We start from the raw sequence: 23,263 nt of genomic DNA on the forward strand, positions 1-23,263 counted from the left end.
CTCCCACCCTTGTTTCCCCTCACACCACAGCCACCCCCTCAGTTGTCTCACCCCCATCTCCCACCTCTCTTGCCTTTCCATCATCCTTGCCTCTCCCCTCCCTTGTCCCCCCTCCCCATCTCCTCCCTCTCGTCTCCCCAACTCTCTGCTTCTCCCTCCCTCATCTACCCTCCTTCATCTCCCCTTGTCTCCTCCCACCCAGTCCCTCATCCCCTGCCTCCCCCTCCCTCATATCACCCCTCCCATCTTCCCCCTTGTCTCATCCTTCATCTAGCTCCCCCACTTTGTCTCCTTCCACCCCAATCTCCTACTTCGCCCTCCCTTCCCAAGTCTCTCCACTCCCTCCAAGGCTCCTTTGGTCACTCTCCTGAGGCTGCATGAAGAGACTCATGTTAATGTGAAATCAGTAATGGATAAATTGACAAACAAACACGGTCAATTATATTTGAGTGGATTCAGTATCAGTTGGCATGTAGGTGTACATATCTAGATAAAACCTTTACCCTGTCAGTTCTAATCTTGCTGTTGAGCTTTTGAACAGCCAGCCTTTCAGTAGAATCACCATGGTAACCAATTCTGAGGCCTAGCACAGAAGGCCCCAATACAGTAGCCTGGGTTTTGTGGTGAAAGATGTTCCTTAAGGAATTCAACCACAGTTGAATGATGGGCATCCCAGCAGGGTGAAAGGTCAGGAAAGCTGGAGTATATGAGTTGAGTCCAGTAACCTCCTTGTAACCAAGTGGAATCCACGAGGAATGCAGTTGAAGACGTAGGAGTCTGGCTGTACTCTCTGTACTTCTGGGCTTGTATGTGTATACAGCATTAAAATCAGTAGCCCATTTCCCAGTGAGTGTCTGAACATCTTTAGGGCTCTTTATACTCTACACTGCAAGGAGTCAACTGGACTCAGTGCTCTCCTGGCCCCTCTCCAATCCTCACTATGTTCTCGCTAGCAAATTTCTGCACCCAATTCGATAAGTGCAGCTGGCTAGAACAGGGAGGTGAGCACAGGGGCATGTTGGCTGTGCTTTAGCGGAGAGACACTTAACATGTAGGATAAAGAAGCTGCTCATGTGGAGGATAAATATCAACATGGACAGGTCGTGTTGAATGGCCTCACTGTTTCTGAATTGTAATTTTGTGTGTGCTTTGTGAGTGAATGAGTGAGTGTTAGTGTGATTGTTTCTGCGTTACTGCTGAGTTTCATGGTACTTACCCTTCCCAAAGCTGCCAGATTTAAGTATCTCACACCCTTGACTGTTAATTCACTGGCACAAACTTCACAGGGATATTGGAATTCAACATCCAAAAATTGCATACCGGGCAAAAATCCAAGGATTGCATTCCTAGGGTTCAGGCTGCTGGGTACGAAGTCCCAGAGGCAGAAACTGGGCTCAGCCCCCACCCCTCACTATACCCCAGTATTTCCGCTCCCCCCCATCCCTGCCCCAGTCTCCAAAGCTTCCTTGTTTCAGATTCCACATAGACCCTCACTGTGAAGCTGGTGGAATGAGATTTTCCCCAAGGTCAAAAGAAAAATCAATCACTTTTTCTAGGTTTTTACAACATGATCTACTCAGATCTTCAGGGAATGTTCCTTTTGTATAAGTGTGTTTGTTCTGACACTCCCTCTGCCCTTATAGCTCAATCTACCCTACAGTTGTATAGAATCCAACTTCTTGAAAGGGACTTTGAAGGTTGCTGGGGCATGTCACTGCAAGAGTGCGGCAGTATGTTGTGCATCAGACTAGAGCCAGTTCTTGAGACGTCCTGTCTCGAAGGGCAACCCACAGCTCCTTGGCAGAGCTGATCTTCGCGCCCACGGACTGTGGCTGTGCAGTGCCTCTATTCGGTGAGGGCCCACCTTTCCTTCAGGATTGCTCCAGTTTCTGGAAGTTTCCACCAGCCTTCTTTTACCCATCGTGGTACCTATTGACCCGTATGTACTAGTGTGACACACACAACCAGACCACATTTGAGATCGCTGGATTGGAGGCAGGCAGCATACAAAGGCAAGTGAAACCTTTCAATAAATTTATCTTCATTCTGCTCCAACCGACGCTCTCTTGCTGTGGATCAGGTTCCCACAAGGGCCAGCCGTCCACACTTCCTTTATGCATGTGACCTTTCTGAATGTGTGAGCCTCAACAGCAAGCATCAACCATTCAGTGTTGCAGGGATGAGTCACAGCTAGATCTGGCTCGACGTTGATAAGCGCACTTTCCAGCAGAGTACACACACTATCATGGCCTGGAGCAGAAATTCAACACATTTTACCTTTCACTTGCCATCCCAGGGGTAACTGAGATGATTTAGCTCAACACAGGGGTTAAACCTGGAGCCTTATGGTTGGTGTGGCTCAGTCCTTCATCTTTGGTTTGAGCTGGTGATACAGCGTGTGTTATTGGCAGACACTGAGCAGAAGATCACAGAATCAGAGTATTGTTACAGCGCAGAAGGCGGCTGTTTGGCCCATTGTGTCTGCACCAGCTCTCCCAATAAGCAATTCGTTAGTGCCATTCTCCCACCTTCTCCCTGTAATCCTGCACATTCTTCCTTTTCAGATAACAGTCCAATTTCCTTTTGAATGCTTTGATTGAACCTGCCTCCACCACACGCTCAGGCAGTGCGTTCCAGATCTTAACCACTCACTGTGTGAAAAAACTTTTCACTTTTGCTCGTTTTGCCAATTATTTTAAATCTGTGCCCTCTCATTCTCAATCCTTTCACGGGAACAGTTTCTCCCTATCTACGCTGTCCAGACCCCTCAAGATTTTGAATACCTCTATCAAATTTCCTCTCAACCTTCTTTTCTCTAAGGAAAACAATCCTAACTTCTCCAATCTATCTTTATCACTGAAGTTTCTCACCCCGGAACCATTCTTGTGAATCTGTTGTGCACCCTCTCCAACGCCTTCACATTCTTCCTAAAGTGTGGTGCCCAGAACTTGATGCAATACTGCCTTCTGCCTCCATGCATAAATCCCCTTTATGGTCCCTATTGGCCCTACTCCTAGTTTTACTGCCCTTTTACTATTTATATGCCTGTAGGAGACCTTGGGATTCCCTTTTATATTGGCTGCCAGTCTCTTCTCACACTCCCTCTTTGCTTATCTTGTTTGCTTTTTCACCTCGTCCCTGAACCTTCTATATTCAGCCTGGTTCTCAATTGTATTTTCTACCTGACATCTGCCATAAGCGCACTTTTTCTTCTTTATCTTAATTTCTATCAATTTTGTCATCCAGGGAGCTCCCTTTCGAGGGAATATACCTTGACTGTGCCCAAACTCTGTCTTCTTTGAAGCTATCCCACTGTTCAGCTACTGTTTTTCCTGCCAACCTTTGACTACAATTTATTCAGCCCAGACCCATTCTTACCCCATTGAAGTTGGCTTTCCCCCAGTTAATTATTCTTACTTTGCCAAATAAATCACAGTAATAAGGTTCTCTGCAGCGAGGCTCATCCTGGCTCCAAGTCCAATATTCCAAAGTCCTGGTGTCTAAAACAATTAAAGGATTTGATGGGGTAGATCGGGTGGTTAGAAAGAAACTATTTCCTCTTTGCAGGGGTCTCCAGAACAAGGGGACAGAAGCTTAAAATTAGAACCAAGCTGTTCAGTGGTGATTTCAGGAAGCACTTTTTCGCACAAAGCATAATGTAAATCTGGAACTCTCTCCCCCAAAGGCTGTGGATGCTGGGGGCCAATTGGAGATCAAAAGTTTGTGTTGGGTAAGGGTATAAAGGAATATGGAACAAAGGTGGATAAATGGGTAAATCCCTCTCCCCTCTTTCCTCTCTCTCCCTCGCTCCATCTATCTTTCTGCGGATATACTTTCTCTTGAAGTCCTGTGCAGAGTCAGTGAGTCAGATTGACCCATTTGGTTGAGACTTCTCGACAGCTGCCAACCAATCCTTGCATCACCCAGAACATTCATTTCAGAAGCAGGGCCATGTCGCCCAGCCTGGAGAGAGTGAGAGAAGCTTCCAGAGAGAGAAGTTTCTGGAAAACAGAGGTAGCCTTTTTTAAGATGTGTGTGCTTTAAAGTATTTACCAGAAGCTACTGGGCAGGTTGCTGATTGTTTAGTGATGGAATGAGCAGACGATGGGGATGAAAGGGCCAGTGGAGTACTGGAGAGGCTGAGAAGATTACACTCTCTTATTGTCACTGTGAATCCCACTTTCAATTGTGATATTTGACCTTTTGTTTCTTTGACTGCAGCTGCCTGGGCCCTAAGCTCTGGAATTCTCTCCTTAAACCAATCCACCTCACTTTCCTTATTTAAGACATGCAAACTTACCTCTTTGAGCTTTTGGTCACCTGTCTCTAATATCTCCTTATGTGGCTCAGTGTCAAATTTTTTTGGTAACATCCCTGTGAAGTGCCTTGGAATGTATTACTATGTAAAAGACAGTATATAAATACAAGTAGTTGTTGTTGTATCTACTTCTGTTTCAGGTACCTTGTCCCTTTTATCCTCTGTGCACCATCCAAAATGCCCACCTTCCCAGCTTAATGCAGGACGTCTAGTCAGTGATATCCCTGAGAACTCAACAGCAAAGATCCAGTTTCCTAACATAAGAACATAGGAAATAGGAGCAGGATTGGGCCATTTGGCCCCTTGAGCCCATTCTGCCAGCCAATAAGATCTTGGCTGATCTGATGTGTCCTTAACTCCACTTTCTTGCCTGTCCCCCATAACCTTTGACTCCCTTGTCAACCAAAAATCCGTCTAACTCAGCCTTGAATATATTCAATGACTCAGCCTCCACTGCTCTCTGAGGGAGAGTATTCCAAACACTAATGACCCTCTAAGAGAAGAAATTCCTCCTCATCTCCATCTTAAATGGGGGACTCCTTATTTTTAAAGTGTCCCTAGTTCTAGATTCCCCCATAAGAGGAAACATCCTCTCACCATCTACCCTGTCAAGCCCCCTCAGAATCTTATGTGTTTCAGTAAGATCACCTCATTCTTCTAAACTCCAATGAGTATAGGCCCAACCTGCTCAGCATTTTTCCTCATAAGACAACCCCTTCATCCCAAGAATCAGCCGAGGGAACCTTCTCTGAATTGCCCCCAATGCAAAGATATGCCTCTGTACCACAGCATTCTGCAGTCTCTCTCCACTTAAATAACACTCTGCTTTACTATTCTCCCTTTCAAAGTGGACAACCCCACATTTTTCCATATTATACTCCATCTGCCAAATTTTTGCCCACTTAATTAACCTATCTATATCCCTCTGCAGACTCTTTGTATCCTTCTCACAACTTGCTTTCTTACCTACCTTTGTATCATCAGCAAATTTGGCTACAATACAGTTGGTCCCCTCACCCAACTCATTTATATTGATTGTAAATAGTTACAGTCCCAGCACTGATCCCTGTGGCACTCCACTGGTTACAGTTTGCCAATCTGAAAATGACCCATTTACCCTGACTCTCTGTCTCCTATTAGTTAGCCAGTCCACTATCCATACTAATATATCACCCCCAATACTATATGCTCTTATCTTGTGTAGTAATCTTTTATGTGGCACCTTACTGAATGCCTTTTGGAAATCCAAATACACTACATCCACCGGTTCCCCCTTATCCATCTCATATGTTACATCCTTAAAGAACTCAATAAATTTGTCATACGTGATTTCCCTTTCACAAAACCATGTTGACTCTGCCTGATTGTATTATGATTTTTAAAACGTCATGCTATTACCTCTTTAATAATGGGTTCTAGCATTTTCCCAATGACAGATGTTAAGTTATGGTTTCCCGTTTTCTGTCTCCCTCCTATTTTGAATAGAGGTGTTTACATTTGTGGTTATCCAATCCACTGGGACCAACCCAAAACCTGCTCAAAATGTCAGTCTCCAAACCACTATGCACACCAGACCCACTACATTGGAGGCATTGCACCCAGTCCTGTGCCATGGTCCTGTGTAAAAGTCAGCACTATCATCTTTTGTGTTCCACTTAAACCTGGCTAATTTTATGTTCACCTGAGGGGACAGACAGGGCGTCAGTTTAACATCTCATCTGAAAGAAGCACCTCTAACCATGCAGCACTCACTAAGTACTGCACCGGAGTGTCAGGCTGGATTATATTTTGAAATCTCTGGAGGGGGCTTGAACACACAGCCTTCTGACTCAGAGGTGAGAGAGCTACCTACTGAGTACTGCACCCATGATGTATGTGCTCTGGGTTTGTTTGATTGCACAGTTTGTGGAGAGTTTAGAGTTCTTAGAGATGTCAGACATGTTAGGGGGCGATGTGCCCTCCGAGAGGAGGGAGGAATAGAGAGGGAATGGGTTGGAGACACCCCCTGCCCCTGAGTTCCCAGCTGCAGACAGGTCTGTAGATAAAAAATGTGGAAGCAGTGAGAGAGCATCACAAAGACCAGAGAGAAGATAATTGTCCCCAGCTTCCCTTTCTCTTCACCAAAAGCATTGGACTCACTCACTGCACCAGTTTAAATCTCAGGCTGGCAGTATCACTTTAAATGAAATCTTATTGGGTTTGTTTGGAGAGGTTTCCATTGCCAGATGGGAGGTGTAACATTAGCTGACTGGGGAAGCGTCTGGCTGTGTTTGCAGAGGCTCCCTCAATGTGAGCATTCATCAGTGAGTGAGTCCAATGCGCATGGTCACTGCTGACCTTCGCCATCTCCAATCAGCCTGGAGCAGTGGCACAAGGAAATCGAGAGGGCAGGAATGCCTGAACTATCCACATTCAAATATAGCAGGGAAATGACAGGCTCAGAGTTTTAAGTCTCCACGGTAAGAAGCCAGTAGGGTACAGTAGTGGTTACTTTGCTGGGCTGGTAAGCCGGAGGGTTTATAATCTGGAGATGTGAGCTCAAATCCCACCATGGTAGCTGGGGAATTTAAATGTAATTAATTAAATAAATCCAGGATAAAAAAGCATCATTAGTATCAGTAATGGTGACCATGAAACTATTGGATTGCCCTAAAAACCCACCTGGCTCACGAGTGTTCTGTAGGGAAGGAAATCTACCTGGCCTGACCTACACATGACAACTTAGCTTCAAAATGGCCTCGTACGTCTCTCAGTTATATTCAAGATCCATTATTTTCAAGTTATATTCTCTAAATTGCATCAGAGGTAGCAACAACTTATTCATGTGGCGCCTTTAACATAACAAAACATCCCAGGGTGCTTCACAGGGGTATTATAAAATTAAATAAGAGATATTAGGTCCATTGATCAAAATCTGGTCAGAGAAGTAAGTTTTAAGGAGTTTTTTAAAGGAGGTAAGGGAGCTGGAGAGGTGTAGGGAGGGAATTCCAGAACTCAGGGCACAGGCAAGTGAAGCCACAGTGGAGTGATTAAAATCGAGGATGCTCATAGGGTGGCCATTCGTCTGGTTTTATACTGGACAGGTCGGTTTTCAGCTAGTCTGCCTCCTGTCTGGTACTGGATGCCTTTATGCCCACTATTTTTACTTTGAAACACCCAGCCTCTAAGAACCACAATTGAACATGACCTCCGTGGAGTAGCTTTCTGCTTAACTTTCTATTCTCTGTACATTCCCCTCTTCTCCGTCCATCTCGTACCAAAACACACCACCATCTAAGGACGAGAGGGTTAGGCAAGGTTCACGGCCTGCCATTGACAGTCAATGTTAGAATAATAGATGTTGGTGTCTCGACCCTCACTCAAGGGAGGAGCCTGGTCTCCCAGCAGAGTAGAGACAAGTGTGGGAGTTCACTGCATGGCGGGGATGGTTATAGACACAGAATCACCTGCTCCCTCCCAGCAGCCAGGCAGGTTGATGGTTATTTTCCAGTACATCACGTCAGTCAATGTGGAGAGGTGTTAGTGGCTGGGGCCTGGTGATCACAGGACAGTGTATGGATGTGTAAAATTACAGCTACATTTCTTAAATTATTGTCCAATGGACAGTTGATGTTCCTGCTGTGCTGATGGGGAAGCCTGTGAGCAGTCTCAGAGTGGAGACTGATGTTACGACTCTATAATGTGCCTGCTCTGACAGTGAGACTGATGTTATGACTCTATAATGTGCCTGCTCTGACAGTGAGACTGATGTTATGGTGTCCAGTATTCTTGAGCTCCATCAGTGGCCACTCTAAATGCTCAAGAGGCCAGAATTGGAGGACGGTGGGTGTGGAGGAGATTACAGAGGTCGGGAAGGGCAAGGTCATAGAAGGAATTGAAAACAAGGATGCGAATTTTAAAATCAAACGTTGCTTGACTGGGACCCCATGTAAGTCAGCGAGCACGTGGGTAATAGGGGAAGGGGATTTGCTGTGTGTTAGGACACGGGCAGCAGAGTTTCAGATGACTTCAAATTTATTAAGGGTAGAATGTGGGAGACCAGCCAGGAGTGCATTGGAATAGTCGCCTTTATAGATAACAAAGGCATGAAATGAGGGTTTCAGCAACAGATGAGCTGATGCAATTCGCTGGCAATAAATGCTGGTCTTGCCAACAACTCCCGTATCCCAAGAAGTCAACTGACGTATAAACCAAGCACAATATTCTCATAAACAAAGAGCATCCACTATTGTAATACAATAATACAATAACTATAAATCTTCTCTTTCTCAATGTCCTGGCCATTATTTATCCCTGAACTAACATCACTGAAACAAAACGATCTGGATATTTATCTGATTGTCATTTGTGGGAGCTTGCTGTGTGCAAATTGGCTGCCACACTTCCTATGCGACAACAATGACCACTCTTCAGCAGTATTCTAGTTGAAAAGCACTTTGCAATATTCTGTGATGGTGAAAGGTGCCATAAAAATGCAAATTATTTCTTTTTTTATTGACTAGTGATGGTCAGAAGTCTCAGATGGAAATGTGCACACCACATGGATAAGGATTGAATTGTCATAAGTAGCCTGTTAGCTTATTTTGTAGACCTCATGTGAAGATGGGGTCACTTGGGTGAGGTGTCAGAGAGCTGCTAGTGCATGGGACTGTACAATAGAATGAGGTAGAATCCTACAGCATAGGAGGAGGCCTTTCAGCCCGTCGTTCTTGTTCTTTGTAAGAACTATCCAATTCGTCCCTTTCCTCCTGCTCTTTCACCATAGCCCTGATTACTGAGGGATGTAAGTGAACAGATACAGATGCAGCTAATTTCAATGTTTTATTGTGGCCTCAGGTGAAAGGAGGCGAAAGAAACTTCAAAACTGTGGTTAATCTGTTGTCCAAATCTATATTTATGTAATTAGGGCAGGAATTCAGTTTCTGAGCCTGGCAATAAGGGAAGCACAAATGGCAATAATCCTGTGAGTGAGCCTATGATTTTCTGCCTGATAGTTTGAGCTGGAGTTGTGCAATTGGACAACTTGTGCTCCAGAGGCAGAATTGTAATTTTTACCCCCTTAGTCAACTCACATCTTCAGTAAGCTCAAGAAAATATGTCTTTTAATGGCAGATAGTGTTTTTTATAAAAACACTCCATTTAACAAAAGATACCGAGAACCGTCTCATTGCTTCTTCTGCCCCAATAAAGCAGTTTGAGTGCGATCACTGATCATTTTTCAGTGACAGCAGCAGACTCTGCTGTTTTCTCCAGCAGCACCGCTCAAACCTGTGCCCTCCGCCACTTAGAAAGGCAAGGCCAGCAGGTGTATGGCAACACTATCATCTGCACGTTCCCCTCTAAGTCACACATCACCCTGACGTGGAACTATATCACTGTTCCTACACTGCGACTGGATCAAAATCCTGGAGTCCCCTCCCTAACAGCACGGCGGGTGTACCTACACCACATGGACTGCAGCGGCTCAAGAAGGTGGCTCACGATCCCCTTCTCAAAGGGCAAATATTGATGGGCAGTAAATGCTGGCCTTGCCAGTGACACCCTTATCTTGAAAGTGAATGTTTTGAATATTTTAAGAGTTAAAGAGTTTCTAAAGTTTTACTGTGGTGTTTCACTCTTATGTTGTGAATAGCAGTGGATCATGGGAGGGGTCTCAGGAGGAGTGTTACCCCATGGAACCCCAGACAATGGTCAAGTGACCCCCCCCTCCCCACGCTCCAAATGGATCATTCCAAGGTCACAATTCACAGTAATCTCGTAGTGTTAGCTGTCGAGCTACGACCTGTTATAAATCTCATCTGTTCCCTTCACTGCAGTTCCCTGGGTGACTGGATTAGAGAAGGCCCAGAAAACCTTCTGGAATCTGGGTGTGCACGGCTCTGTGCAACACAGGTCACAGCGGAGGAGTGCGGAGGTTGATTTCAGTGTGTGAGCAGACTGAGGGGCCCCCTGCGGGGAGATTCAGAGCCCAGTTAATGAGGGCTAGGACAGAGCTGGTGGGGAGCGGCTTTCCAATGATGTGCAGTCCTGGTGGGAGGGGGAGTTCTGGCAGCACTTGTACAGCTGGTCATAGAGTTTGGTACATTAAAGGCCTCAGGTTCTATTCCTATTCATAGAGGTGTTGCTAGATAGGGCTAAGCTTGTAATCCCTCACAGCTGGTTTGTTTTATAACAGAGTTCAGATTCTCTCAGCCACAAAACACGCAAGATGAAACATTTTCTCAACTGCCTTAAAACGGTCTGACATTATTCAAATCCTTTCTGAATTTTCCTATCTTTTTGGAAAAAAAGATTTGAATGAGGTCCCCTCACACTGTCACTCAGTAACCTATCCCCCAGCCCCCTGCGTTACCTCTGCTGATGCTAATCCAGCTCCCTCAGATTGTCACTCAACAATGGTCAGATCACGGAATCCAGGTTCCTGTTGTGGAGGCGTGATCTGGAATCAGAGATCGTGCCCCCCCCCCCACCTTGCCCCCAGTGTGTTTTCTGTCTGTGAAGCTCTGTTCAGAACTGGAGAACACTTTTGAGTCTGATAGTGAGGCAAGACAGAATGGACCTCATTGTTCTGGATCAGCGCTGTGAAAAGGATAGGAAAGAATTTGCATTTATGTGGCACCTTTCAGCCCCAACAGCTTCACAGCCAATGGAGTATTTTTTTCCCCTAGTGTGGTTAGCGTAGGGAGATATGTGTAAAGAGTCTGTGCCAGTCTGCTGAAATTCCTAAAGGGCAAATGGTCTAAACCCCTGTGGTATCTAACTGCACCCTGAGGGGGAGTTACAGGGTTAAAAGCCCCCTAATGACGAAAAGATGTGGAAGCAGAACCCCTACATGGAATTTAAAAGTTGCAAGAAAGAGAAATAAAGCAGGGTATGGGGATGGAGCAGGAGAGTGGGATTGGACTGAATGACCCATTGCAAGAAAAGCACTGGAGCCAACAAGTGCACAGCAAGATCCTACAAACTGCACTGAGATAATGGCTCTTTAATGGAGAGCGTTGAGGAATAAATATTAACTAGAACATTGACGTGAACTCTCCTGCTGTTCTTCCAATAGTGCCATGGGCTCTTTTATGACCAGCTAAGAGGGCAGACGAGACCTAGGTTTAATGTCTTTACAGAGTGAAGTTCCCTCTATTCTGCCCTGATGAGGTGGATCAATCTCTACTGCAGTAGCACTTGGATCTCCCTGAATAAGTTTTCCAATTTTTGTGCCAGTGCTGTGCAGGAATAAAGACATTTTAGTGCAGATATGAATCAGGCACTGGGTCACGGCTGCTCAAACTCATTTGCTGCGTTTATTTAAATAAACATACAGGTCTTGGGAATCCGATGAACTGAAGTGGGAGAGTGCGGATGTCTTTTGAGGCCCCTACTGACTGTGGAAGTGCCTCATTCTTGGCCTCTTCCCATGTTAAATGCAGACAGGATTCCTCTTGGTGTGGGGGTTACAGACTCCAGCTGTGTCAGTACCTTACCAAGACGCATTTGTTTGGAAACAGAAACCAGTTAATACCCTTACTCCAAAGTTGAATCACTGGAGTCGAAGTGCTAAGAATGGCGCAATGTTTCTGTGAAGCTTCAAACCCATAACAGGCCACAGAGGGAGGTAGGGGAAGGGGAGCTGGTTAGGCCTTTGCTGAATGAAGTGGCACGGATTGAATCAAATCTATTCCCTGCAGGAGTTCAGAGCTGATGAACGCAGTGGGGGGTGGGGGTTGGGGGGTCATGGTGGTGGGGAATGTGGCGCTCCCCCACAGGCTCCAGCATTCCACTGCTCACAAAGAGCACAGGCCCCCCAGCGCCTGCATGGGACCAGCACACAGACTTGGTCTAGAGGGACTCACTATGGTTCCTGGGGCAGAGGTGATCTGTACACACACAATAATTTATTGCTGGGCAGCTTAACCCTCTGAATGCTGGATTTCTTTGAAAAAAAAAAGAGATGTATTTCTATAGTGCCTTTTACAGCCTCAGGACTTCCCAGAGCTCTTCACAGCCCATGAAGTTCTCTTTAAAGTGTAGCCACAGTTGGAACATAGGAAATACACCAGCCAATTTCTGCACAGCAAGCTCCCACAAATAGCAATATGATAATGACCAGATTCAGTGGGCTGAATCTTCCGAGGAGTGACAGTCATTGTTGGATTGCCACTCCGCTCTTATTTTTTTACACAGTGCCGGAGCTCCGCATTTCTCGCTCTGACTTCCAAACCAGGCCTCTTCAGAAATGTGGAGCATACCTGTTCTCGGAGTCCTTCTTTGTAGGGCAGGATCATCGGGGAAGCCAAAGCATGTCCCCTTTTTACGGCACTAGTTGCCGTATTTTGGCAAGTCTTCATTCACTAACACAGTGAAAAGCTTTGAGACATTTAAATAGCTTTTCAGAGTGTTAGTGAATAAGTGTAAGTTGGTATGGTGGAAGGGCGGTAGGTGGGTAGGGTGCCAGCTGGGTAAGGTGGCAATGTAGGTATGTGGCAGGATGGTTTGGTAGGTAGGGTGGCAGCTGGGTAAAGTGCTAGGGTGGTGAGGTCAGGTCAGGGGGAGTCGGAGGGTCGGGGAGGGGTTGGAGGGTCGGGGGGAGTTGGAGGGTCGGGGAGGGGTTGGAGGGTCGGGGGGAGTTGGAGGGTTGGGGGGGATGTTAGAGGGCTTTGTGGGGGGTGTTGGCGGTCTGGAGGAATCAGAGGGTCCAGGTGGCTTTAGAGGGTTGTGGTGGTGGGGAGAGTTGAAGGTAGATGGGGTGGGAGGGTGGTCAGAGGGTCGGGGGGGGGTTGGAGGATCAGTGGGGGTTTTGGAGGGTAAAGGAAGAAGTCAGGGCGGTTGTCAGTTGCAGACTTTTTTGGAGGGTTCTGGACACAGGGGAATTTCCCATCAGAAGTTGAAACTTCCCAGGCAATTCCCGCATTAAGACTTCTGAGGGGTTCCCCAGTGTATCTTCTGGGGTATGTCCGGTGTACAACCATCTGGAGACCAGAAAATCTGGGCAAATCTATTTTTGTCTTGTTGGTTGAGGGACAAATATTGTCCAGGGCACCAGGGAGAACTCCACTGCTCTTCTTTAAAATAGTGCCATGGGATCGTTTGCACTCGTCTCAGAAGGTCTTGGGTTCAAATCCCACTCAAGAGGCCTGAGCACATAATCCATATTGACACTCCAGTGCAATACCGAGGGAGCGCTGCACTGTCAGAGGTGCCATCATTCCAATGAGACATTAAACTGAGGCCCTGTCTGCCTTCCTGGGAGGACGTAAAAGATCCCACTACACTACTATGAAGAAGAGCAGGGGAGTTTTCCCTGGTATCCTGGCCAATACTGATCCCTCAACATCATTAAAACAGATCACCTGGTTAGGCTCCCATTCCCAGTGGTATACCACAGCCACATGCAGTGTAAAGCTCCCTCTATGCTGCTCCAATGATGGACCTTGGTCGCAGCAGTACCCTCTAGTGTATCAATATGGCGTTTGAACCATTGGGTTTTGGTATTATCAGCGACGAGCACTCCTGATGAATGCTGAATTGGGGATAGTTCTGTGCTACAAAAGATGAAAAAAGGCAGGCTTGCATTTAGATGGAACCTTTCACAATCTCAGGACCTCCCAAAGCCAATGAAGTACTTTTGAAGTGCAGTCACTGTTGTAATGCGTGAAACATGGTGGCAAAGGGCAATGTATTTTTGTGATGTTGATTGAGGGATAAATTAGTGGACAAGACACCAGGGAGAACTTCTCTGCGTTTCTTCTGAAACAGTACCATGGGGCCTTTTACATCCACCTGAGAGGGCAGCTGAGGCCTTAGTTTGAGTTTAATGTCTCAACTGAGAGACAGCAGAGAGACGCTGTGCAGCACTCCCTTGGTATTGCACTGTACTTGCTGTGTATTTGACACAGCAAATAAGCAGAAACAGTTTTCACTGGCAAAAGGGTTGGTAACCAGAGAACGTATTAAAAATAGTTATTGAAAAAGCCAGGAGGAGATAGGAGACTTTTTATACGCAGCGAGTTGTTATGATCTGGGATGCGCTGTCTGGAAGAGTGGTGGAAACAGATTCAGTTATAATTTTCAACAGAGAATTGGATAAATTATTGAAGGGGAAAGTTTTGCAGAGTTATGGGGAAAGAGCAGGGGAGTGGGACTAATTGGACTTCTCTTTCAATGAGCCAGTACATGATGGGCCAAATGGCCTCCTTCTAAGCTGTACGAATCTCTGGCTCTGACAGGATTTAACGGCTCACTCCAGCATCCTGGAAGATAAAAAAATAATGGGTTATGTTCCTTGTAAATTGTGCAGCCATGCAGAAACCCGCAAGTCTCCGCACAAACTGCGCACCAGTTACCTCACATGCACAACTCCACACAAAAAAAAATGAAAGGGGCAGCATGCTTAAATAAATCAAAAAATATTAGAGGGAGTGTTGATAATGAGCCCTTTATCTGGGATTCATTTTAAACCCCATGCAGTTCACGTTTGGCCTCTACCTCCACTTGATTATAAATGTCCTGTCTCCACTCTTTTTGCTAGCCTCTAGGGGCGTGCTGTTTGTGTGGGGAAACTCCTTACAGGCTCTCTTTGTGTGATGCTGAGCCTGGTCAGGCAGTTGATTGAGAACCTTAGAGGGGGAGTGGTCAAGTAGAGTGAAAGGTGACGCAGCAGCTTTAAGGGGTGGGGGCTGCTAGTGCCAGGATTTAAATCAAGCTACTGCCATCTCCAGGGAAAAGCTCCAAATCCCTTCAATCTCACAAACTGGGGAAGGTCATCTGCTTCCCATTTACAGCATTCCTTTGCAAGAACTCGTAGCCCACAGACAGGAGAGAAATTTACATGCATCATCCAGGTGTGGCGGCTTGAGAAAAGTGGGGCCTTTGCTGTTTCGTTCCCTCTCTCGGGCTGTTTGCTGGAGGGATTTGCTCAGGAAATTACCAGCAAAATACTGAGGCTGAAAGGATTCAATTCTGATCTCAGGTTGCATAGACTAAGCTTGTTTTCCCTTGAGTATAGAAGATAATGGGTGATCTAATTGATACGTTTAAATGATTAAAGGAGTTGATAAGGTAAATAGAGAGAAACTTATTTTCTCTGTTGGGGGAGTTCAGAATAAGGGGCAGAACCTTAAATTTAGAGCCAGGCTGAATAAGATGATGTCAGGAAGCAGTTCTTCACATGAAGGAGAGTGGAAATCTGAAAGTTTTTCCGCCTCCTGACACCAGAACAAAAGGAAATTATTTTTAAAACAAATCCAACTCTGCCTGTTTATAACCTTGACAGGTGTGGTTCAATCGGTAGCACACTTATCTCTATGTTAGGAGATCCTAAGTTCAAGCTCCACTCCAGAGGCTTGAGTATAAAGTCTAGGTTGAAACTCCAAGTGCAGTTCTGAGTCAGTGCTGCACTACCAGAAGTGCAGTTTGCTTGGGATGTTAAAGTGATGCTCTGTCTTCCCCCTTGGGTGAACATTAAAGATCCCATGTGCTACTTTTAAGAAGAGCAGGGGAGTTCCCCTGGTGTTCTGACCAATATGACAACATCACAAAAACAAATGATCTCATTGCTGTTTGTGGGAGCTTGCTGTGTGCAAATCAGCTGACCACTTTCATACATTGCAACAGTGACTACACTTAAAGTACTTTACTGGTGGTAAAGTGTTTTGGAATGTCCTGGAGTCATAAAAGATACTGTAGAAATACAAATCTGTCTTTCATCCTTCTTTCACCCTACTACCTTGTTCCCTTGACTATGATCATCCTCTATGGTCAGACAGGCTGTCACCAGGCACCTCTAGAGACACCTGTGAAGCTGAAGTTACCTGTGGGTTATCAGTGCAGAAGGAAGATTCTACCTGAGACAGTGGCTTCAGGGAAGGAAAGATATACAAGGAAGTAGGGATTGTGGGAACAAAGAGAGACAAGGAGCGAAGAATATTGACACCTTTTACATTCCTGGTAGTCATATGATACAACAATGAAGCAGTTTTTGATGAATCACAGCAATCAATCTCTATCAATGAGTCTACATCAGACCCAGACATTAGGTGAGGAAAACTCCCAGTGATGGAAAGCTTTGGGAATCATAGGTTCAAACACTCCTGAGCATATTTGGGACAGGCTCAAGGACCTTGGACTATTTTCATTGCAAGAGAGTGGAGCTTGAGTATTTATAATAGTAAAGCTCAGGGACACAGAATCACTGGTGACTGGCTGTACTGGCACTTCACAACTTGACGGAGGGAATGAGATTTAGCTGGAAGAATTGGCCAGAATTTTGGAAAGCTGACTTGACTTTAGAGGCTGCATAGTTGAGCTGCATATGTTGAAGCAATGACATTAGTTAAAAACAGGGTGGACCATGTGATGGTTGTCATCTCCAACCCCTTGCTACCTAGGCAACCAGCCTTGAAGATCTCAGCATCTTGTCCCAGGACTAAGAAGTGATGGAGCAATATTGCAAATGCTGGCATCTCCACCCAAACCCAACTAGGACCACACTCACTGCTTTCCACCTTAGCGACCGACTGGCTAACAGTGAACTTCGGGTCTCCTTTTACAGCAAACTGGTCAGGAATGAACTGCACTTCAAGTACTTGGAACCACCCTGGATCACAGCCTCACGTTTTGTGAACGTATGAAAAGGGTCACAAAAAAGATCAAGACCAGAGTGAACATTATCTGGAAACTAGCAGGCATCAGCTGGGGAGCCAGTGCGAATACTCTTTGTACTGCTAGCCTTGCTCTTGTATACTCTTCAGCAGAATACCCCTGTGTGTGCAGAGAGCAGCAACAGAAACTGCTTGGACACTGTCCTCAACACATCAATGAGGATAATCACTGGTACAATGAATCACACGTGTCCAATGGCTCCCAGTCCTATCTAATATCCCACCTCATGATGTGTGCTGGAAGGCAAAAACACTGTAAGAGTTTGACTGCATTGAAGCCAACACAGAACTGCCAATCCATGAAGACCATCAGCACCTATGGAATATGCGACTTTCCGGAGCTCTGAGAACGCTGTGAGCAATGCAGGTTTTAACATGAAGGAAAAATGGCGCAGCCTCTGGGCTGTCACCAATATTATTGACAAAGATCTGGTGAGTGATCTATCGTAGAGCCTCCGGGGTTTGACGTCCCTCAAAATCAGTGGTCTCCACTCAAAAGGATCCACACCATCCATGCAAGGACATCACAGCCCTTTCACAAATGGAATTTCAAGGACAGTCCAGCACATGACTGTGGTCACCAGGATCAGACTGGTCACCACATTGAGACCGAATGTGACCTGCAAAACTTTGCCGCAGGTGTTATGATCCCTGTAGAAAGTGATAGCTTTTAAAAAGAGACGTGAATTTCCCAGTGATCCACAGGAACGATCGCATGACAAGATTTTATGTTTTACAACTTTTACTGTAACAAACAAACTAAAATCAACATAGATTAAACATTCCTTAATAGGCAACTAGTAAATCAGACTACAGAAAAGGTAGCTCCCCATTAGCTAATTAACTCAACTGAAAATGCTTTATACATTATGCCATGCTCTCAGCAGATATTTAACCTTGTGGATTAAGTCCCAAACTCCTGCTGGCTTTTCAGCAGGCTCCCTCCTCCCTGGCACACCAGGGCGAGTCTTCCAGTGTCCTTTGAAAGACCCTTCACTCAATCTTCCGAGTGTCTGCGAACTGACTTCCAACCCCAGAAACACTTTGGAGGCAAACGCGGGACAGACTTAGGAGGTGGGCTTTTCGTAACCCGGCCCCTATATAAAGGGCCGCCCTGGGGAATCAACTCACTGTGACAGGAAGGAGGTTGTGAAGGAGTCGCAAGGCTACATGGGAGGAGACTTCATTATGTTGTCAGGTGAGTATAAGTTTTAAATGTTGTCCAAATGGCTATTGTTGCTGTAAGAGATAGCCCATCAAGAGCCTTCCATAGGAAACGCTAGATGCTGAAATCTGCCCTTGTATATGTGTAAGGAGTGTCCACAAAGTGGGACCCACCACATCCAGCCATGTAGATGTTAGCATCTTTGCATCTATAGCAGGTCATGGCTTTGTACAGCAAGTGAAAGAGCATTGCATCTCGGGGGCTGGAATCAGGATCCCACATGTGGATCCCTAATGTCCTACCTCATAACCTTTCACCTCTCACATTTTCAACTGTGGGCACCTCGCCCTTGACCTTCACATCAGCACGCTGTCCTCGCAGGCATGTGTAACTCCAAGCGAGTATTCCAGCAGCTCCAGAACACACCTGGGGTGCTCACACACGAGGACAGTCCACACAACCTGCGAATGGACGTCCCCAACAACACACGTCTGTGCACCACTCAAGAAGAAGTTTCCAATATGAAGTGGATATTGAGTAGAGCAGCATAAAGAGAGAATCATGACTCATCCATGTGCTTTATTCATTGTCATGGCAGAATGTCCCAGAATGTTCCAGAGGAACAGCGTGTCTTGAGTCTTGCTGAAAAAAGAGACTTTTTTTTTCAAAGTTTTTTTGAAATCATCAGTTGCAAGAAAATGCCAATGTCGGGGAAACAGTAAATTCAAACTGTAATAAGAAGAGAGTGCTCCAACAAAAAATGTCTCTTTTTTCAGCAATACTCAAGTTCTGTACCACCAAACGACTATACATCAGTCTTATGGAGATCCTGGTGCAGGAGGTTGAAGGCTGGAGCGATACCCTGTATCCAGCAGGTAGAAGGAACCCTCTGGCTGTAATGAAGAGAGTGTGGCAGGCAATTGCTGCTTCAGTGCGTGCATCAGGCGTATGTGTCTGAACATGGATTCAGTGCTGCGTGTGGTTCCACCACCTGCTGCACTCAGGCAAGGTGAACTGTTCGACTGAAGCATACATTTGCCTCTGGTTTAGGTCTTAGATGACTGAGACATCAGATGGGAGATAATTTCCACGTACGCCCCATCAATAAGGATGACTGATTGGGCATGAAACTCTTGTATGTCAAAGCATAAATGGGGTGGCATCTGAATGCCCACTTTGACACACGGCCACATGGACCATGCTTGTGCATCGATACAGGATTAATGTCCCTAAGCTTGTCTTCATTGTTCACTTATGGGAAAAGGAAGTTCAAAATGCTAATGTCCCAGACAGGGGATGGCTATGCGAATCTCAGGCTGATTCGCCCACTGGAGGAGAGGGCCATGCAGATCATGTGTGTGTGCCCCCCCCCAGACCAGTGTAGGAGATGGCGAAACACCCATAGCAGGTGCCCTAGGCAGTGTTATAGACACCTTCAAGCATGGTTTCATTGGTGGGGGTGATGGTTATTCAGCATGGGGGAGGCGGATCAGTCATAATGGGCAGTTGGTGCATGGTGGAACGTGAAGGAAGGATTCCAGGCCAAGGCTGCTGCTTGTATGTGGTTGAGAATGACATGTAAGTGCACGTGCTCTTACACTGACCTGGGCTTACAATAACTGTGTCCTGTTGTATCTCACGCAGATCCCATCGCCGCATGGCCACCCTCCAGAGCCGGAATATCCCTCAGGCATAGAAGGAGGAGGAGGGGAAATGACAGAGGAAGCACTGTCCCATCTGACCAGCCCACAATCCACCATCACAGATACTAGCGCTGCGGAGAGAAGCAGTGCACATTCAGAGTCGGTTGCACGAGGTGAAGGGCACAGCACCAGAGTGCAGGAGGAGGTGTCAGAGTCAAAGATATCTGTGCACAGTCCCCCTTGGAGGAGGGAGAGTAGTGACGATGATGCTCCAGCTGGCGTAGAGGTAGGGCCTGAGGAGTCACCTTACGGGGCACAGTGCTTGGATCAGCAGCAGCAGATCTGCAGACACTTGGCGGAGTTCCCCAAGGCAATGCGAGCTCATGCACAGTGAGTGGAGGAGCCCCATCATGGTGATGAGCTCGACCTTGTCTCTGGCGCTTGACCACATGAGGTCTAATCATGAGATAATGGCCAAATCTCATGGAGAGTCACATTCAGCATCACTCTGAGTGGATGCAAGAGCACCGTGAATTCCTGTGCAGGGAACGAGGCTCACTCCTGGAGCAGTCAGTTCAGAATTTGAGTGCTCCCCACTATGGAATACATATGAGGAGCTGCACACCCATAACTGGGTATTCTCACTGGTGGCACAACGGTTGCTGGAATGGACGCCTGCTCTGCCCCACCCCATCCAGCCCTCCAGAAAGCCAACCCAGGGCTGAGGAGGTTGCAGAGGAGCATGAGGCTGCTGTGAGTGGTTCTGTGCACTCATCTTCCACAGCTTCCCTGGTCCCTCAGCCCTCATCTATGCTCCAGTGACCGTAGCTGCCCCTCCATTGCAGGCCCTGCAGTCTCAGGTAAGTCCCCAATGGGCACCTGTATGAAAAGGGCGGCCATGAAGCTCCTCAATGCCTTACAGACAGACAGAGAGGCGAACAGACTGCCTCCACCTCTTCCAAGGCAACACAGGGGGCACCACGTAGGAGTGTTTGAGCTCGAAAGACACCATGACGTTTCGATCACTGATGGGTTCACATGTGGTGTTATATCTCACATTGTTTTTCACTTTCTGTAAATATATAATATAAATCAAAGGCTGGATGTACTGGTCTATACTTGTTGACTAGCGCTTACAATAACCCGGTAAACACACAACTGTGAATTACACAATTGTACAACACACATCTTAACAGAGTCACTGAAGGTTGCAGCCAGAAGTCCATCCCTTAGTCACCTGACAGTGTGAAGTGTGAAGTCAAGCATGTCCATTAGAGTCAAGTCGGGTAGAGCACAAAGCGTGAGACATCCGCTGCTGATAGCAGTCAACCAATGTGGGTATCACTGGCCAAGTCAGCGTTTATTGCCCGTCCCTAATTTCCCTTGAGAAGGTGGTGGTGAGGTGCCATCTTCAAGCTTTGCACTCCATCTGGTGTAGGTACATCCATGATGCTGTTAATAAAGGAGTTCCAGGATTTTGACCCAGTGACAGTGGTAATGCCATTTAATGTCAAGCGCAGATGGTTAGATTCTCTCATGTTGGAGGTGGTCATTGCCTGGCACTTATGTGGCACTGCCTAGTCTAGAGTTATAGCATTTCTGTTGGTGCATTTGTCATACCTGCATGTCCTGAGTCTCAATTGACACTACACAGGAGCACTCCTGACATAGGAGTCAGGCCTCAGTTCATGACTAGGTGACTTCTTCACCGTTTATTCGACGCTCTCCAAGAAACACTTTTAGATTTTCCGTCTTGTGGCAGAATGGATATCTCCTTGGAGATGTGAGGCAGCGATGGTATCAAAGGTACTCATCTAGTGATGGCTGGATAGCCATTTATCTCCGAGGGGGCATCTACATCCTCAAATGTTGCTTAGGAGAAGCAGCTCTCTCTTAGGTCCTCCCTGTTGACTATGGCGCATGTGCTGAGCTAGCTCTAGGTAGCTGGGCATGCCTTTCATCATTTCCCCCCTTGTCCCTCTCATCCTCGTGCTCATCTTCATCTGAGGCTGATGGCTCCACCTCCTCCTCCACCACCTCCTCCTCCGATGAGCAGTCTACTACACTGGGCTCTGGATCTTGAATATGTACACCCCTTCACCGCACCACATTATGCAGCATGCAGCAGGTCACCACTATCCTTGACACCCTTGCAGGAGAGTATTGCAGTGCTCCTCCAGCGGGGTCAAAGCATCGGAAACACACTTTTAAAAGGCCAGTGGCCTGCTTGTTGGTTGCCCTGGTTTGAAGGTGACTGCTGTTATAGAGATGTCCTGGCACCATCTCCACTTGGCGCAATGGAGAAAGCAGCCACATCCTCAATGGATAACCTTTGTTGCCCAATAAGTAGCCACAACCTGGGGTATAGGCTGGAAAAGGTGAGCCAGGTTTGGCTCCCTCAGGATGAAAGCTTCATGGCAGCTTCCAAGGATCGTGTGCAGAAGTGAAGGAGAGCCTTATTGTAGTCACACACAAGCTGTACATTGATGGAATGAAAAGACGTTCTATTCATGTATCTGTGTGCCTCCGATGATGGTGATTTGGCGGCAATGTGTGTGCAATCTGTCAGAACTTGAACTTACAGAAAGCCAGCTATTGACATGAACCCTATTGTACTTTGGCTCTGAGACTCCACATCTATTGGAAAATTAATGTGCTCCCCTACCTTAGCAAAAAGGGCTTTTGTTCTTTCACAGAGTGCTTACCCTTGTTCTGCTATTAACACATTCTGCTTTCTTGCCTTTATGCCACCATCAGCACTTCCTTTAGCCCTTACCACTACCATTAACACTCCCTTTTCTTTTTGTCCATGACGTCTTTGTCAATCTTTCCCCACCTATCACTGGCCCTTTTATCCAGCTTCCCCTGCTCCGCCCCCCTTAAACAGTATAAATTTCATCACATTTCTACTTCCCTTCAGCTCTCAAGAAGAGTCATAAGGACTCAAAGCGTTGACTCTGTTTCTTTTGCCACAGATGCTGCCAGACCTGCTGAGCTTTTCCAGCATTTTCTGTTTTTATTAGTGAAAAGGGCATTGGTCACTGATGTTCTGCAGCTGTGGTTGGCTGTTTGTGGATTGCTGCAGCAGTCAGCAGCAGAGCCCAGAAGGATCTGGCTGCATAAAAGACCAGGGCCACAGTAACTTTCTCCGCAATTGGCAGGGCGTGGGCACCTGTTGTTGGAGACACGAGGTCTGCCTCCAACATGGCGCCGATGTCTCTGACTATATTCTGAGACATTTGAAACCCTCACCAATATTGCCTTTCAGTCATGTCAAGGAAGCTGAACCTGTTCCGGTATACCCTTTACTCAGGACAATATCTCACCCTCTTCTTTCTTGCTGCTCTCTCTGGGGACTCTGCCACCTCATGCCCATGTACCCTGGCTCTAGCCACACGGTGCTGTTTCCTCTTTATGCCACTTGTGGGAAGGCCCTGTGCCCATTTCTTCAACCTACCTTCATTCATGGGCAGCACTCTGCACA

General features: G+C 46.5%; 1 protein-coding gene across 4 annotated transcripts in view; it reads left to right on the plus strand.

Moving 5' to 3' along the window:
• Positions 1–23,263, plus strand: part of glis2b (GLIS family zinc finger 2b) — a 57,412-nt gene that overhangs the window by 18,592 nt on the left and 15,557 nt on the right. Inside the window, exon 2 of one of the 4 annotated variants that reach the window (XM_078558777.1) lies at positions 19,781–20,065. The exons of the other annotated variants lie outside the window; for them this stretch is intronic. The gene's annotated coding sequence lies outside the window, so the exon portion shown is untranslated. The remainder of the gene's footprint in view (positions 1–19,780; positions 20,066–23,263) is intronic. 4 annotated transcript variants of the gene reach the window in all.

Source organism: Cetorhinus maximus, chromosome 15 (assembly GCF_964194155.1).
Source record: "Cetorhinus maximus chromosome 15, sCetMax3.hap1.1, whole genome shotgun sequence".
NCBI lineage: Eukaryota > Metazoa > Chordata > Chondrichthyes > Lamniformes > Cetorhinidae > Cetorhinus > Cetorhinus maximus.